This window comes from Pan paniscus, chromosome 5 (genome assembly GCF_029289425.2).
Source record: "Pan paniscus chromosome 5, NHGRI_mPanPan1-v2.0_pri, whole genome shotgun sequence".
Taxonomy (NCBI): Eukaryota; Metazoa; Chordata; class Mammalia; order Primates; family Hominidae; genus Pan; species Pan paniscus.
Window position 1 is genome coordinate 77,441,571 of NC_073254.2, and position 20,009 is coordinate 77,461,579.

A 20,009-nucleotide genomic window follows, 5' to 3' on the forward strand; every position below is an offset into this window, starting at 1 on the left:
ACAGCAAAAGAAATAATAGAATGAAAAAGCAACCTTGGGAATGGGAGAAAATATTTGCAAACCATGTATTTGATAAGAGATTAGATTCCAAAATATATAAGGAACTCCTATAACTCAACAGCAAGAAAACAAATAACCCAATTTAAAAATAGGCAAAATAGGCAAAGAACTTGAATAGGCATTTCCCCAAAAACATAAAAATGATGAACAACTATTGAAACACTGCTCAACATTAACTATCAGGAAAATGCAAACCAAAACTGCAATGAAATATCACCTAATACTTGGTAGGTTGGCTATCATCAAAAAAAAGAAAAGATACTAAGTGTGAAGATATGGAGAAATTGGAACTTGTATACTATTGTACACTGTTCTGGAAATGTAAAATGACACAGCAGTTACGGAAAACAGTATGGTGGCTCCTCAAAAAATTTAAAAAATAGAACTATTTGCCGGGCGCGGTGGCTCACACCTGTAATCCCAGCACTTTGGGAGGCTGAGGCAGGCGGATCATGAGGTCAAGAGATGGAGACCATCCTGACCAACATGTTGAAACCCTGTCTCCACTAAAAAATACAAAATTTAGCTGGGCGTAGTGGTGCGTGCCTGTAGTCCCAGGTACTCGGGAGGCTGAGGCAGGAGAATCGCTTGAACAGGGAGGCGGAGGTTACAGTGGGCCGAGATCGCGCCACTGCACTCCAGACTGGTGACAGAGCTATACTCAGTTTCCCAGAAAACAAACAAACAAACAAACAAAAACCTATCATATAATCCAGCAATTCCACTTCTGAGTATATTTCCAAAGTATAGAAATAAGAATCTAGAAGAGAAAACTGCATTCTCAGGTCAATTGCAGAATTATTCATAGTGTCTAAGACATGGAGATAACCGAAAAGTATATTGACAGATACACAGATAAAGAAAATGTGGTATATACAGGCAATGGTATATTATTCAGCCTTAAAAATAAGAAAATCATTCGTTATTGGTTCCACGTGTAAAAAAATTGAAAGTTAATTATAAAGATTAAAAAATAAATAGAGAGAGATATATTATGCTAATCCTAAACAAAGGAAACTAGGAATAGCTATATTAATTTCAAACAAAGCAGACTTTAAAGCAAGAAAAGTGATCAGGGATAAAGATGGTCATAACATAATGTTATGGGTCAATTCTCCAAAAAGATATAAAAATTATTATCATGTATGTGCCCAACAATAGAGCATTAAAATATGTGAGGCAAAAACTGGTGGAAGTGCAAAGAGAAATAGATAAATACAACATTATAGGTGGAGACTTCAACAATCCTTTTTCAGAAATGGACACATTCAGTAGACAGATAATTAGGAAGGATATAGCTGAACTCAAGAATATCTTCACAATCTGTGCACTTTAAATTTCCTTTTTTTTTTTTTGTCTCATTACATTAGTTGGGACTTGTAGTACAATGTTGAAATGAAGGGATATAAGGGGGAATCCTTGCCTTGTTCCTGATACTAGTGGAAAATTTTGAGTTTCTCACCATTAAGTGTGATGTTAGCAGTAGGTTTTTATACATATTCTTAATCAAGTTTGTGGAAGTTTCTCTCTGTTTCTATTTTAATGAGAGTTTGTTATTATGAATGGGTGGTGGATTTTGTCAAATGCTTTTTCTGCCTCTGTTGATATGATCATGTAATTTTTCTTCAGAGATTTGGGAACCTTCACCTAGATTTCGGAAGATGTATGGAAATGACTAGATGTCTGGGTAAAAGTTTGCAACAGGGGCAGCGCCCTCATCGAGAACCTCTGCTAGGACAGTGCAGAGGGGAAATGTGGGGTTGGAGTCCCCACATAGACTCCCTACTGGGGCACCACCTGGTGGAGCTGTGTGAAGAGGTCCATCGTCCTCCAGACCCCAGAATAGTAGATCCACCAACAGCTTGCACCATGCACTGGGAAAAGCTGCAGATACTCAATACTAGCCCATGAAAGCAGCCGGGAATGGTGTTACACCCAGGGGCAGAGCTGCCCAAGACTATGGGAACCAGCATGACCTGGATGTGAGACCTGGAGTCAAAGGAGATCATTTTGGAGTTTTATAATTTGACTGCCCCACTGGATTCTGGACCTGCATGGGTCCTGTAACCCCTTTGTTTTGGCCAATTTATCCCATTTGGAATGGTTGTATTTACCAAATAACTGTATCCCCATTGTATCTAGGAAGTATTTAGCTTGCTTTTGATTTTACAGACTCATAGGTGGAAGGGACTTGACTTGTCTCAGATGAGATCTTGGACTGTGGACTTTTGGGTTAATGCTAAAATGAGTTAAGACTTCAAGGGACTATTGGGAAGGCATGATTGGTTTTGAAATGTGAGGACATGCGATTTGGAGGGGCAAGGGGTGGAAAGATATGCTTTGGTTCTGTTTCCCCAACTAAATCTCATCTTGAATTGTACTCCCATAATTCCCACATACTTGTGGGAGGGACCCTGTAGAAGATAGTTTGAACCATGGGGGTGGTTTCTCCCATACCGTTCTTGTGGTAGTGAATGAGTCTCACAATATCTGATGGTTTTGTCAGGGGTTTCCACTTTTGCATCTTTCTCATCTTTCTCTTGCCACCACCATGTAAGAAGTGCCTTTCACCTCCTGCCATGATTCTGAGGCCTCTCCAGCCATGTGGAACTGTAAGTTCAAATAAACCTCTTTTTCTTCCCAGTCTCAGGTATGTTTTTATCAGCAGCATGAAAATGGACTAATACAAGTGAAGAGGCAAAAGGCCAGTAGAGCTTTGTATATCCTCCAGAGGGTGTCTACTACAGAGAAACCTCTGCAACTAGGTAGAAAATATGACTTGTCCTGTGAAATTCAACCAGTCTCTTTCCTTACTCACATCATTGTTTTCACAAGGGGCTCATGAACAAAGTTACCATAATTGTGGAGATGGATGCTCTTTATGATCCAGACAGTATGGGCTTCTCATTAAGGCTGATTTATTTACTGAAAATCCTAAATAATTACCTATTGAGGAAAGAGACATCTTCCCCTCAGTTTGACACTATTTCTAAAGGAGATCACTCAGTAAGTTGGTGGGGAGGCTTGATATATATGTATGCATGTATATATATATATATATATATATATGTATACACACATATGATTTCTATCCTGGGGAAGGTAGTAATTCACTCCTTGCTGGAATATATAGCTATTACAAATATGAGTGTGACTTCCCTAATTACAATGCTTGGTCTATTCAATTTACAGGATACCTGATCTATGAGCTTGATATCCCTTACAATATTGTCTCAGATCAACTTGCTCATTTCGGAGGGAGTCTACAGTGAAAATGAGGACAGAAGAAAACATGATCCATTGTCTTACCACGTACTTTATTGCACAGATGCATCTAACTAAATCCTAAAATAATGTTGAAATGCCCAATTATGATGCAGTAGATGCACTGAGTAAACAACTAACATATTACAGTGTTTTGTTTCTAATAGAATGCACAGGTCCAGAAACAAACAACTGGTTACTTTCATAGAGCTTTATGTACTAATGCTCTCATCCCACCCCCAAACTTGGGGTCTTTCAGGTTAGTGGTCCTAGTTTCCAGGGCCATTAGACTCCTATGAGGGCAAAGAGAAAAATCTTCCACTACACTTGAAACTGTAATTTCCTCTTGATAATTATGGGTGACTCATGACTATGGACCAACATTTTAAAATTTCTGTGTGGTGGGGAAGGGGAAATCTACTCAGATCATTATGAAAAACTAGCATTGCTTTTATATGTTGGATTTGTGAAACAGTATGCATGAGACCCATAGAATTTACTAGGCATTTCTGTACCCAGTAATAATGGTGACTGGGCAGTTAACACAGCCTAACAAGGGCATGGTGACTTAGGGTCCAAAGTAGTTGAAGTGCCAACTGAGGATGAAGGAAACCTAGAATAAGTGGAGAAGTGAAATTTTTGAGAACGATTTGTGCCCCTGAGAAGAGGTGAGAATTGTAGCTTACTTCAATAACTATACTATATTAAGTCTTTGCAGAGACTGCAGCTACTTACCTCCCTGAAAGAGACTAGAATTACATGAGAAATTCTGAGTGGTGCAAAGAGTGGATTATTAATATCCTGTATGCACATTAAAGATTCTATTGGCATAACTAATTATTTTTTCCACTTCTGTGGAAATCAGTTTCATGCAAATTCTCACCAGGATCACAGTTACAACCTGACCTGACCATGGTCTCACTTAAGTCTTGTTTTTCCACTCTTCTTGCTTGCTCCCCCAGAAATTAATAGTTGACATCAGAGGGGAGGACACCTTGGGAATGAGTTAAGAACTCAAGCATGTGCAACCTAGAAGTTTCAGGGACTTAATGCCCTGTGGAGTAAACCTGTGATTAATAAGGAAGAAGAGTTAATGGTTAAATACTTTCTCCTTTTTTTTTCTGGGACAGAGGATCATACAGTTCCTCAAATGGCCGCAAGTCACTGAGCAAATAGATACCCCAGCAGTGGCCAACTAAATAACCTGTCTTTGTATTGGCTCTCAGTTCTTCCTATTTTATTCTCCTGTCCCATTCATGCTCTTTGAGCAATAAGTCTTAGTAAAACCCTTACATTTAACCATGTGTTTTAGGCTCTGATTTCTGGGAACCCAGGTACAGACATATATTAACAAGGATGTTAATTACATCAGTGTTCTTAACAGTGGAAAAAGTTAGAAGCAAGTAGCAGTAGAGGCAAAATTGAATGAAATTCAGAGTGCCTTAATTATGAAATGTTATTCAACACATCAAAAGACTAAGTTAAATCTTCATGAATCAGAAGACAAATAGAAATGATAGAAAAACAGGTTAGTGTGGTTCAGTTGTCATTTTAATACCAAACCAAAGTGTATATATGTGCATATGTTATTGTACACAATTTTATAATGGGAAAACACAAGGAAAGTAAACCAACAGATTATTTTTGGAGAATTTTTAAATTATATATTGACAAATTATAGTTGTATACATTTATGGGATACAGAGTGGTATTATTATCTTTAATACAATGTGGAATAATTAAATTAGTCTAATTAACATATCAATCACCTCAGATACTTAACATTACTTGTGATGAGAACATTACAAATTTACTTTGAATGATATTGAAATGTACAGTAATTATTATCTGTGATCAGCATATTGTGCTATTGATTTATAAACATCAGATGTATTCCTCCTATCTAACTAAGGCTTGATATTTTTGAGTATTATTTGCCCATTTCTCCCATTCCCAGCCTCTGGTAACCATCATTTTACTCTCTGCTTCTGTAATTTCAGTTGTTTTAGATTTTACATGTAAGTGAGAACATGCGGTATTTGTCTTTCTGTGTTTGGCTTATTTCACTTAGCATAATATTCTCCAATTCCATCTATCTTGATGCAAATGACAGAATCTCTTCACTTTCAAGACTGAATAGTATTTCATTATGCATAGATACCACATTTTCTTTATCCATTTACCCTTGGACAGACATTTGCTTTGATGTCATTACTTGGTTATTGTGAGTAGTGCTGCAATGACTATGGGGGTTCTGATATCTCTTTGACATACTGATTTTAACTCTTTTGAGTAAATACCCAGAAGCGGAATTGCTGGATCATATGGTAATTCTATTTTTAGTTTTTTTGAGGAATCTCCATACTATTTACCATAATGGTTGTAGTAATTTACATTCCCATCAACAAGATACAAAGATCCCCATTTCTTCACATACCTGCCAACACTTGTTTACTGTCTTCTTGGTAATAGCCATTCTAACAGGTGTAAAGTGATGTCTTCTGGTGGTTTAAATTTGCGTCTCCCCAATAATTAGTGACATTGAGCATTTTATGTATCTGTTAACCATTGACATGTCTTTTTTTTTAGAAAAGACAATAGGTTTTTGACATTTATTATTTCAGGAGATGAAATGGAGAATAATTAACTTTCTTTATATTCATTCTCAAATTTATTTATTGTAAAAATAAATAAAGTAATAATTTAGAATTTGAATGTAAAACAGAAGAAATAGTTGTGCCATTCTCCCGATCATTTTTATAAGAATGAACTTATCACTGAAGTTTGCAAGACAGTCATTGGAAGAAATGTATCACATGGGAACAAAAGCATAATTAAAATTGTCTGAAGAGAAAATGAGAGGTGGGGATTTTTTAAAAAACTAATGTAGTCTATGTTTTTGAGGAATTTCTGCTATAAAGAACAGTTGACATGTAGTGCAATTAAAGTGAGAAGATACATTCAAGGAAGAGAATCATTAAACTATTAAAATAAGAATTAATTTGCATTTTCACAGGTAGATTCTTGGTGAGGTAAGAAACTGATGATATAAGAGAGAGGAGAGAATTCCTTGAGGAAATCATTGAGCATCTAGTGCAAGAAAAGTGGTGCTAACCTTCAGCAGGTGTGTGGTCAGGAGGGAAGGGAGACCATCAAAGCACAGATGCAGATGGATTCATACAGTTAGCATTGCTTATGTTGGTCACTTTACTAGTGAAATAGAAAATAAAGACATCATTCAAAAGTTGGGAGAGTGGAAATGGAGATGGAATTTTGAGGAAAGATGAAGAAATGTGGAATTTATAAAAGTAAGAGACAATTGACTAGGAGGAAAAGAAAGGATTGCTAAGCAGTGCTTAGCTTGAAGAATTTGGTTGTAATTTAATATCAGTCCTTAGAATCCACATAGGTTTATTTTTCCAGCATGGTCATCTATCTGTGTGGATCTAGATCAAAAAATAGTGCTATGGTTGGATGTTTATCCCCTCCAAATCTCATGTTGAAATTGCATCCCCAACGTTGGTGGTGGGGCCTATTGGAAGGGGCTTGGGTCATGGGAGTGGATTCCTCATGAACACATTAATGCCCTCCCTGGAGGTGAGTGAATTCTCACTTTATTAGTTTCTGAAAGAACTGGTTGAAAATTATTCTTCATCTCCTCTTCCTCCTTCTTCTCCTTTTCCTCCACCTCAGCCTCCTCCTTCTCCTCCCCTTCCTCCTCCAACTTCTTCATCTCCTTTTTCTCCTGTAGTTTTTCTTCCTTCTCTCTTTCTTCTCCTCCTCCTCTCCTTCACTAAATAACTGAAATAAAATTTAGACCAGATTCTATTAAAAAGAAAAAGCCTGTGATAACTCGGTTGAATAGTAGTTCAACTCTTAGTTCTTGGAGAAATCTTCCAACTGCTTTCCACAACGGCTGACCTGGGCAATATATTTATTTGTACTCAGAACTTCAGTATCATGCAATACACCTTTGTATTAAACTTGCATATATACCCCTGATTCTAAAATAAATGTTGAAAAAAAAAGAGCCTGGCACCTCCCCACCCCCATTTGCTTCCTTTCTCACTATGTGGCTTCTGCACATTCTATTTCCCTTCACCTTCTGCCATGAGGGGAAACAGCCTGAAATCCTCACCAGATACAGATGCCCAATCTCAAACTTTCCAGTAATCAGAATTATAAGCCAAACAAACCATTTTAATTTATAAATCACCTATTCCAGGTGTTTTTTAGAACAACACAAAATGGACTACGACAGGTGCAGTTTGGTTATGCAAATAAAATAAATAATAAGCTAAAATATAAGTTTTAGCACTCAATTACATAGTTGAGCCACTTTCTTTCTATTGTATTGTTATTAATAGTTTCCCTTACTTTCTACTATAATAATCTTTGTGTAGCAGAAATGATGAGAGGTGCTATTTGTTGGTGCAATGGCTTCTAAGTGTCTGTCAGGTTCCTCTGCCCAGGAATGCCTTCCATGATGCTAGGAGATATTGCATGATCTTTGCAGATTTGATTTAATGATAAATATCTTTGAGGCTAAGTCCTGCCTGGTAGGCCTAACTTCATAATGTGAGAATGCCACCATGATTTTTCACTGCTCATTACCAATTTCCTGTAGTCAAGGAACCTTTTATCTTTAGGCTCCTGTAGCTCAGCAAGATGGAATAAAACAGTTTATTTTCTCCTCACTATATGTGGTTTATATTAATTAATTAAGCATTTTCCTAACACAGTGAGAATTCACCATGGCATTAGTAGAAACAAATTTTTTTAATATAAAATGGTATCATGTATGATGAATATTCTTTTTTATTAATTGCTTAACTCCAGGAGAAAACCATTTTTTTCATAAACAGTAGGATAAGGGTTTACTACAATTGTTAGAATTTTACATCCATCTTAAGTTGTGATGAAATACATAATGTTGGATCCAATAAATTAGATTTATTTGACATATATGTTCACAGTAGTTTCTATTTTTGGCTGTTTCTGTAAGATAGTATATATGTAAATATATACACACACTAAATAATGTCTAACTAGAACATAACTTAAAAATAATTTATTCTGCTACTGTTCATCATTTATAATAGAGGAAATTTGAGGAAAAATTTGCCTGTTGACTTTTTTTACCTCTTGGTATAACAAATTTCAGAAAGAAAGGATTTTGGTTTAATAAGATATAGTCCTAGAGATCTTGAAATATTGAATATGATCAAAGCAACAAAAAGTACATTTTAAATTTCTTTACTGGGAATTTCATATTAAGTACAGTCTTTCTATAATGTAACCTAGGGAATACACATCACCACAATAATTAAATACATTCTTTTCTTTTCTTAAATTCTGGTAAAATATATACATGTAAAGAAATTTACTATTTTAGTGATTTTTCAAGTGTACAATTCAGTGGCATTAAATACATTCACATTCTTGTTCGATCATAATCACCATCCATCTCCAGAACATTTTCATCTTCAAAAATCAAAACTCTACCTGTTAAACAATAACTCCCCACTTTAACTTTTCCTCAGCTCCTGGCAGCTACCATTCTATTTTCCAACTCTATGAATTTGACTATTATAGTGATCTCATGTAAGTAGAATTATACAGTATTTTTCCTTTAGTTACTAGCTTGTTGCACTTAGCTTAATGTCTTCAAGATTCGCCCATGTTATAACTTTTGTCAGAATTTCCATTATTTTTAAGGTTGAATAATATTTCATTGTATGTACATACCACATTTTGCTTATTAAATCTTCTGTCTTCGTGATCTTCTGAAGACAGTAACATCATTTAATTTTTGTCATTGAAATAAAAATATTTGCAAACTTAAATCTGAATTATATTGTTTGTAGCTTCTTTAGCGGAATTGTTTATGAAAAAAATGGTTTTCTCCTGGAGAAATAAATGGCCCAAGAGTCCAGTAGATGAAAAAATATATAAATTTACATGTCTATAACATTAACTTTATGCTTTTTCTTCAATATGAACATGAACAGTAGCCAAAGTTTGCAGCCAAAATATTAAATAACACTTTGGAACCTGAACTGTTTTTTATCCCAGGAGCTTTACACTTGATATTAAACCAGAAACACTCTTCTTCCACAGCCTTACATATTTGATTCTTATTCAGCCTTCATAACTCAGCTCCAACATCACATTTTAGGGAGGTCTATGTTGATCTACCTGTATAAAACGCTTCTCACTCTTTGCCATTCATTACCCAAATCAGATTCCAATTGGCTTTATTTTATATTACGGAATTTACAATTGAATAAAATGATATGTGTGTCTACTTGGGTATTGGATTTTTTTAACATTCCCAACTAAATGTGTACTCCAGGAAGGACTTTGTTTGTCTTTTATATCTGAATCTCTAGTTCCTAGAAGAATAGCTATGATATAGTAGGTAATGAATGAAGCATTTACAGAATAAATGAAGTGAAATGAAATAATGTTTAGGCTAAAACTTCTAATAAAATCACACCATTTTTCAAATTATTGAAGTCAAATACTTTTTTTACTAATTACACAATCAAATATAAAACTTTTATACATGAACCATTTTTAACTTGTTTTATGAGAGTCATTTATGGGCCTGTTTATTGGTCCTGATAGAAAATACACTGTCCACATTTTATTTTTCATGGTGAATAGAATCTTGTAATTAGTTGTATCTCAGTGTCTATGATAAGTGCTTACTTTCTGTCCTTTTAGACCTCTTGGCCACAGAAAATATATATTTCCCTCTGATATTGGAAGAAAATATTTTGCAATTTCTTAAGCTTTTGAGATTAATTTAATTTTCTCAATCCTTAGTTCCTTAACTCAGAAACACTCAGTAGTAAATCATTTTCTATTTCTAAGAACTGTGTATGAAACAAATGAGACATTTAATAGTATGGTACCATTTTTCAAAATCTATGCAACATTATTTTTACTGTTACTAGGGAATCTTATAATTTAAGAAAAATTTAGAAACTAATTTCAATTGTATTTTTCCAAGTCTGTTAAAAGAGCTACACTTACATTAAATAATTAGCTTTTTTAATACCATGGTTATAGAGAACTGCTGCTTTAAATATGTCTCACAACATATCATTTTAAGGAAAAACTGGCCATTGGTGCTTCATCTGTTTAGACAATACTAAGATCTTTTTCAATTTCTTGTTAAGAAATAGCTCAAGCTCTTCTTTTCTCAAAAGCACTCTTTCATTTGAGCAGAATGATACATTGGAAACAATCTTTCCCAACTTGAAATACTAAATACCAGAGTGATTGTTGAGTGATGGAGTGTTTCCAATACCTTTTATCTTGCAGACAGTTTTTTGTATCATTAATTTTTTAGTGCAGACAGAGTATTGCAATATTCTGAAGTGCAACCCCTTTCCCAATGAATCTCATAAATCTCATGCCCATTGTGGGCATGAATTATAATTGCAGATATTTCTGGTCCAAAGACAAGTACTTTTATAAGATTTGTTTTCCTTGTCGTGATTACGTAAAAGGAGGCATTTCAGGAAGAATTGTATGGCATAGCATGACCGGCTCTGGTTAAGCGGTCTGCAAGCATTGTTTCTGATTGAAGTTGAACTTGGACATAACAATTTCTTCCAGGAGAGATTCACATTTAAAAAGGAATAATTCTGCTAATAATGGTGTTCTAACTTGTACTGATGAAAGTAAATATACTGATAAATTGTTTTACAAAAATAATAAGGAAAATGTTTTCTATAAGAGAAAATCATGACTTTCTAGAAAGCCTCTGCCTGAATAGGTTTTTGACATTTCTGACTCAAATTAGGAGGACAATCTCATCTACTTTACTAGAACATTTTTTTTGTTTGGAGAAGATAATAATTACGAGGTTGGCATTCCAATCTGGGGTCCTCAAAATTAGGTCTCTTCAGTTGGTAACATTTTGGATATTTAACGTGGGAACCAGTAGTTTGAGGCACCCAAAGTACAGATGACTAAAGATTGAAAAAAATATTTTCAGCTTCCAACAAAAGCTTCTGTAAATGAACATGACTTTGAAAGTATCTCAAGAAAGTAGCCTCAGAAAAATCTACTTGTAAATGCCTAATAATAACTAATAATATTGCAAACTTACTATGTGCTCATTTCTAGGTAAAGGAGATAACAACTACTGGCAGTGTCATTTTCAGCACAAATATGTGCCCTCTAACATTTCCAAGAATCTAAGAACGTAGGTTGCAGGTTGTATGTAAACGTACGATATTCAGTAAGGTCCTGAATAAGAAGACAAGAAGCAAATAATTTACTAGATAATCTTTTCAAAATGTGACATAATTTAACTTACAAACACATTTAGTTTTTCCTCCTCTTAATTCAAGCTTTAATTGAAGATACATATTAAATACATGTATTTAATATAAGTAAACATCATTTGATAACTGCTTTGCTAAAAATAACTGCTTTGCTACTGAAATCTCTTGGAAAATATGTATTTTTAAAAGCTCCAATTTTGTTTAAGATTACCATGCTAGCAATTTTCTGGGACTATTTTTTTACATTTTGAATTGAGTGAAATTTGGGATACTCATTTTTAATTCTATACATTAACTCTTGATGGTGTATTTTTGCTAATTATTTTAACCCAGATGTTTTTTATCATTCCACAATTTTATTTACTATATTGACTATACATGTTAGTAATGCTTAAATGATTTATTATTTCTTATTTTTTTCCAGGAAGCTATAGAATAATAGTCATTTGTGTTGAAAATGGGTAAAATATTCTAAGACATCTTTTATAATGATTTAAATTTTCATTAATAATAGCATCTATGAGGAAAGTAAGCACAGCAGGCGGTTTTGGAGGTGCAGGTTTTTAATTATAAAATATTATTAACTGTTTATGAATACATAGAACAGTGCTTTAACTACAGAAAAAGTAACACAAAATTGGCATAAAACTGACATAACTCAGAAATTATAATTTATTAATAGTGCATTGTTATTCACCTTAGGTAGGTAGATGTTATGTAACTGCTAATTTTCTCTTTTAAAACTATTTTTACACTACTAAATAAATTACAACTTTAAAATAATGTCACTATATTAAACACATACAATTACTGGAGTTAAATTGAATCCTTGCACTTCTTGGGTATATTCTTTTCTCAACAAATTAAATCCTTGTTTTCATATTGTGCCAACCTGAAGGAAGAGGAATGATCTATTATGTACTTCCTGATAACATTTTTAGCAATAATTATTTTTTAGAATCCCTAGCTAAAATGTATCTTTTTACATAGATTTATTAATGTTTCTGCTGTGAAAGGCAATCAATACTATATAACTTTTAAAGTTTATAACATTTTAAATGTATTTATTTATTTTACATTTGCTGGTTTATTGAAAGGACATTACAAAGGATATGGATGAAGAGATGTTCAGGGTGAGGTACGCATGCCACCCTCCAGGATCTTCCACGTGTTCAACTATCTGGAAGCCCTTCGAACTCTGTCCTCTGGGTTTTCGTGGAGGTTTAATTATGTAGGCATGATTGATAAAATCATTGGTCATTGATCAACTTGACCTTCGGCCCCTCTCCCCTCCCCAAAGGTTGTGGGTTGGAGCTGAAAGTCCCAACACTCTAATCTGGCTTTTGCTTTCTGGTAACCAGCCCCACACTGAATCTATCAGACAAAGGACACACAAAATTCTGACATAAGGTTTTAAAATATTGACTGGACATGGTGCCTTACACCTGTAATCTCAGCATTGGGAGGCAGGGTGGGCAGACTGCTTGAGTGCAGGAGTTAGAGATCTGTCTGGGCAATGTGGCAAAACCCCGCCTCTATGAAAAGTACAAAAATTAGCTGGCCGAGGTGGTGTGTGCTGTAGTCTCAGCTACTCAAGAGGCTGAGGTGGAAGGATCAATTGAGCCCAGGAGGTCAAGGCTACAATGAGCCATGATTGTGACATTGCACTTCAGCCTGGGTGACAGAAGAAGACCTCAATTAAAAAATAAATAAATAAATAAAATAAAAACGTAGTTACAGCTTCATGCTTAGAAATCATCCCTGCTTCCAGTACTTGTCCTAGGACCATTGCATCAGAAACGAGAAAGAGAAAAAAAAATTATCTTTGAGGTGATCTGGGGAAAAAAGAAAAATATGTAGTCTTTAAATCAGTGTACTCTTTCCTTAGCAAAAATTGCATAGTCATTCCACCATACTCCCCATGCCATCTTCCCCAGATAAACCAGAAAAATAGAAAAATCTAGTGGAGACACTCCTTTAGTCCTACTCATGTTGAATGAACACACACTTGCAAAGGCGTGTAAGCTAGCCTTTCATGCCTTTTTCTCCCTCTCCCTCTGTTTCAAACAACAATGTTTTAATTGCCAGTTCCACTTTTCTATAAAACTAATACTGGGAGAAGGATATCTCTCTGCCCATTGTTGTGGCCATTCAGCATCTTTCTTAGTCTGAAGAAATGACACAGGCAATCCAAATCCACGCAATATCTTCTGCTATTTTGTTTGTTTATTTTTATTTTTGTTTTATGACACGCTGGGCATTTTCATCTTCCACAAGGGAAGCAATGCCCACTCTAGAGTTAGTGTCTATTCCTGTCAAGATCTACTTGTAGCCCCCAGGGCTACCAGCATCAATCTCACTTTCCAGCTGTGTTCAGGGCTTTCCCACCAAGGAATCTCCCATATAGGCATCGGCAGTCTCTGTCCCTTTTCTGACAAATAGAAGTCTCATTAGCATTATGTACCTGAGATGGTATAAAAGGAACATGTTTAGGTTCAGTCCATCTCTACACTGCTTCAGCTTCCCTGAATCCACCGATTTTATGGGCCCAGGAGGACACATCAAGGGAGCATATGGGGTCAATTCCAGTCACCTTCTGAATCTGGAAGGGATTCAGAATGGGCATTGGGATTCTGGAATGGGCATTGACTTATTCTACTTTAATGCACCCCTCAATTTTCCATAGGACCATGCTCCTTACAGGCATCTTTTTAATCATCCAGGTTTCCATTGTCCTCTCACCTGAATGTATAGCCAGGCCATTAGTAACTACATATAAGTCAGTAAAAACCCAAACACAGGGGCTTCTACAATTGTTCAATTCTTCCATTACTGTTAGGAAAACAGCAGGCAATTCAGCCCACTGGGCAGATCTGTTTTTACCTTGTTTGATCAAAATGGCAGCCTTCCAAACATTTACCTTGGAATTGCCATCCATGAACCAAGTATCTTTCTGTCACTCAGTTGAGAGCTGTTTTTCAAGCTCTGTTGAATCCAGCAGTTTCTTACACAGTTCCACAGAAAAGATACTCCTTGCTTGAGGTATCTCCTCATTGCATTCCCCAGGTAGCACGATTCTTTATAAATGATTTCCATTTTATTATAGACTACTTCTGGGAACTGCCATTCTCATCAAAATGTTTCTCTGACATCACCCAAGACACTATGAGTAGTTCAAGTGTCATAAGGATAGCTTCAGCTAACATTTCACAGTAAAACAGTAAATGCCCCTCATGTTGAAACTGTCTAGTGCAAAGTATCAGTAGTTGTTTTTTGGAGGTGCTCATAGGCCTTTGCCATAATTTTAAAAATGCTTCATAAAGGACTGTTAAATGGAGAATTTGTCCCTATCAGTAACCTAGTTTCTACTCTGCACTGTGCAGACTTGGGCAACCTTACTGGTTACCATTTAGTGTGTCCAGTTAATATTGCTTGAAGGACAAATTGACATGCCTTCTATTTTATGGCACTAGGTAGAGAAAACATTTCCCAGTTAGATACAGTGTTCATACCCATGATACAATCAAGTAAAAGAGATGCAACCACTTCATATGAAGTGTGTTCAAATATGCCAACTTTCATAATCCTATCAGCTCTTGCATTTTTATGTTCTAGTTCCAAGAATGTCTCTTCTTCACCCCTAGACCATTTTATACTTCCTTGTGCAAAAGGCTTTCGGTCCCCAGCCAGAGGTTGGACCAAAGGACTCTGACTCTTTTGTAAATCCTTATCTTGATTAATTTGTTGGACTATTACCCCGGGCAATTTCAGATCAGATTTCTCATTATAATCTATGCCTTCTAGCTTTTAAAAATTTCTCCAAACTGAGGGAAATACAGCAACCTGGTTTGGGGTCCTTTAATGTTGGGGGACTAGGAGGGGCTCCTTTGAGTTCACCAAATCTTTGATAATGTTTTAGTAAGAGCTTTGTTTTAATGCCATCAATTTACATTTTATTCATTGATTTTCTTAATAACCATCAAAGATTTCCATCTTGCTGGGATTAGTCCAATGAGTCTTCCCTTTCTTTTTCTTCTTGGTTTCACACCTATCAATGTTTCCTTTATTTGCCTCATTTCTTAATGACCTCTTAAAAATTTCCACTTTCCTGGGATGAGTCCTTTGACTCTTCCTTATGCCTTTTCCCTTCTCTTGTTAATTAACCTAATGTTTTAAATAACATCTGCAAGACCCTTTGGGAAAGCTGAGAACGCAGCAAATTTGATGAGGCTTCTCAAACTATTGTTCCATTCTGCAGGAGTAAGGTCACATGGGGTGCCCAGGTAGAAGGGGTACGCTTAACCACAGCATTTACCATAACCTACGTAACAGGCATATTCAGTGAGTGGATATCCCTGTCATCATAATGCCAGTCCTACATGGCTTGTATATGAAGCATTTTAGCTGTTCATCTGGGGTGCTCCACCAGGCAATTATAGGGGGAGTTGGGCAGTCACCTTTCTCATGGTAAACAGACCTTAAAGTAGCTTTCATTCAGTCCTCAAGGCTGGCTGTTCCCTCAGGAATAACCCCCTCTGTGTCTGGATCATAGATAGCCATCTGCACTTGTTCAATAGTGAGCTGTGGGTCCTGCATCAACCTAAACATGCTTTTCCACTCTGCAGCATTTAAAACCAAAGACACTGCCCCAAATTAATTATTTTTACAATCCATTTTAGAAAACGTGTTCAGGAAGTTGATTATGCCCATCTACAAATTGAAGCAATTCCTTCCTACTATACCCTCTGGTTTTAATCGATTCTGAAGCCATGGCCTGAGCTATACCTTGACATCTTCCAGCCACAGCTGGAGCTGGAGCAACTGGGTGCTGGGTGCTGTGTCCCAAGATTGCACAGAGCAGCTGGGCTCTGGGCCTGGCCCATGAATCCATTTTTCCCTCCTAGGCATCCAGGCCTGTGATGGGAAGGGCTGCCAAGTAGGTCTCTGAAATGCCCTGGAGCCATTGTTCACACTGTCTTTGCTATTAATATTCAGCTTCTCTTTATGCACATTTCTGCAGGATGCTTGAATTCATACCCAGAAGATGGGTTTTTCTTTTCTACCACATAATCAGTCTTCAAATTTTCGAAACTTTTATGCTCTGCTTCCTTTTTAAACATAAGGTCCAATTTCAGACCGTCTCTTTATGAACATATATGACTATATTCTGTTAGGAGCAGCCAGGCTACATCTTGAATGCTTTCCTGCTTAGAAATTTCTTCTGCCAGATACCCTAAATAATCTCTCTCAAGTTCAAAGTCCCTCAGATCCCTAGAGCAGGGGCACAATGCCACCAGTGTCTTTGGTAAAGTATAGCAAGTGTGACCCATGTTCCAGTTCCCAATAAGTTCCTCATCTCCATCTGAGACCACCTCAGTCTGGACTTCATTTTCCATATAACTATCAGCATTTTGATCACAACATTCAACAAGTCACTAGGAAGTTCCAAACTTTCCACATCTTCCCATCTTCTTCTGAGCCCTCCAAACTGTTTCAACCTCTGCCCAATTCCAAAGTCCCTTCCACATTTTCAGGCATCTTTATAGCAATTCCCTGCTCTCCTGGTTCCAATTTTCTCTTTTAGTTCATTCTCATACTGCTATAAAGAACTACCTGAGACTAGATAATTTATGAAAAGAGGTTTAATTGACTCACAGTTTCACAGACTTAACAGAATCACGACAGGGAGGCCTCAGGAAACTTACAATCATGGTGGAAGGCAAAGGGGAAGCAAGCACGTCTTACCATGTGCAGCAGGAGAGAGAGAGTGAAGGGGGAAGTGTCACACACTTTCAAACAACCAGATCTCATGAGAATTCACACACTATCACAAGAACAGCAAAGGGGAAGTCTGTCCACATGATTTAATCACCTCCCACCAGACCCCTCCCCTAATACATGGGGATTACAATTTGTGATGAAGTTTGGGTGAACACACAGACCAAAACCATACCAGTCCAACAGAACCCATTTTACTGTAGAGCTGAGATTGGCAATCTTCAGATGTTAAATGTAATTAGCAGGCGAGAGCCAAAAATTTTGAGTACTTCATGCATTTGGGTATTCTTGACAAAACTGGATGGATTTATCGTGCAATGTTCCTTGAGGATAGGTCATATTTGGAGGTTTAGGGATTAAACATTTCCCAGTTCTTGAGGATGCTTTTATTTGAGGAACATGTTCTCTGGTATGGGAACATGATTAACCATGTGCAAAGAGAGAACAGAGAAGGGAAAAAGTGTCCCTCCTGGTTTACTTACTTTTTCCTCTGCTTATGGAAGACTGGAGTGAGTAGTGCCTTTCTGGTGTATTATAGGAGTTCCTGCACTTATGGCAGACTGGAGTGAAAAGGATCACTCATCCTAAGGGTCCCAGAATGAATCAGTGCTTGCCAGGTTCTAACCTTGGTCCCATCTTGTTTTATGGAAGTGTGGTTACTCCTCCTCAAAGAGATAAAAGAGGAGAGAAGGAAAGAAGATGGCATCCCTGTCTTTTTCCCTTAAACCTGTGCCTATGGCAAACCAGAGAGAGCAAGGTGCCCCCATCCATTAATTCCTGGAGTTCTGAAATGAACTGCTGTTTACCAGGTACCCCATCCCTGGTTCCATCCCATTTGGGGGACCAGCCTTTATCTCTGTTCTGGTGATAATCAGTTTTGTGCTTTTAGCCTGGGACCAGTCTTTATCTCTGTTCTATGAGTAATTTGGTCTCCTGTGCTTGCGGCCTTGGGCCAGCCTATATCCCTGTCTCCAGGACCTTGTAGTGACCTACATCCAGAGCATCCTAGCAATGACATGGCTTCCCATTCTCTTGCATTTCCATTTCCCAGGTTCTTTAGGTAAATGAATGCCCTGTTCCTAGCCAGTAGCCATAAAGAGGCCAGATTTCTTTTTCCCTGTATGTACATTTGGCGATCTTTGGGCATGTTGAGAAGGAAGTTGGAAGAAGATAGGAAAATTTCATCTTCCATAGGCAATATGCAAAAGATAGTTTAAACAGGCATGGCAATCCCTCTGTAATGGATGGGAAGGGAAGGAAGTATGAGAGATGCTTGTGGGAAGCCTTTGTTTTTTTCACAGAAAAAAACAGCCTCTAGTGCCTAGGGGACAGTGCTTGTCTGCCTTCTTGAAATAAAGGAGAAGCCTCTGGAGAAACAGGGAATTTGGAATAAGGGCTCTTACTAGGCAGAGGAAAGATTGTCCCATTTCCCAAAAAGGAGCTATCCCCAGTATTGAGGTAAGAGGTGCTTTTAGTGGACTATAAATGGAGGCCCTGTAAAGGTGGAGAAACCTCCTCAAGAGCCACTAGAAAATTAATCTCAGGGTGTGGTAGAGATAAAAGATGAAGAGTAAGTAACAAAGAGTGGGTGGAGTCAAGGCTGTGGCCAGTGTTTTTCCTGACAGCGGGCCAAGAGACAGGGAACGGGCTGGAGATCATCTATCATCCAGATTGGAGGGCTGAAATAGAGTGTAAATCTCTGGGGACACCCATAAATGTGCCTGTCTGTTGGCTGCCAGGCAGACACAACAAGAGCCTGAGTGTTCAAACAGCAAATGGGGAGTGTATGTTTCAAGTAGGAAAGGAATTCGTGTGGCACACAAAGTGAGAGCAGAGAAGAGGTTGATTTACCTCTGAGGTGAATGGTCCAGTGAGTATGCAAAGCCATTCCAAAATATACAGAAGAGAACTCAGGAGAATAGATAGTACAGGTGTGGGTTTTGAAAAAAAGCTAATTTTAGTTGAAGAAGAAGAAGAATTCTCCAGATATTACAGAATCCAGGCTTAGCTCTACCATACTCGCAAGCCTCCTGTCTAGGAGGAGCACAGTAACTCAGATCTACTCTTTGGGGTGTGTACCACACAGTCCTCCCACCACTGCAGGTCACCTGTCAGCATGAACTGAGAAATTAAGCAAAAGAAGCAGAGTCACTGTAGTAAAGGGGAATCATTCAGGAGAGTGATTAGTAGGGAGGTGATATGGTTTGGCTGTATCTCTACCCAAATCTCATCTTGAATTTCCATGTGTCACAGGAGGAACCTGCTTGGGGGTAATTGAATCATGGGGGTGGGTCTTTCCTGTGCTGTTCTCGTGATAGTGAGTAAGTCTCATGAAGATCTAATGGTTTTACAAACAGGAGTCTCTCTGCCATCATGTGAGACATGTCTTTGACCTTCTGCTATGATTATGTGGCCTCCCCAGCCACAAGAAACTGTAAGTCCAATAACCTCTTTCTTTTTTAAATTGCCCAGTCCCAGGTATGTCTTCATCGGCAGCATGAAAATGGACTAATCCAGTAAATTGGTACTAGTAGAGTGGACTGCTGCTGAAAAGATACCCAAAAATATGGAAGCGACTTTGGAACTGAGTAACAGGCAGAGGTT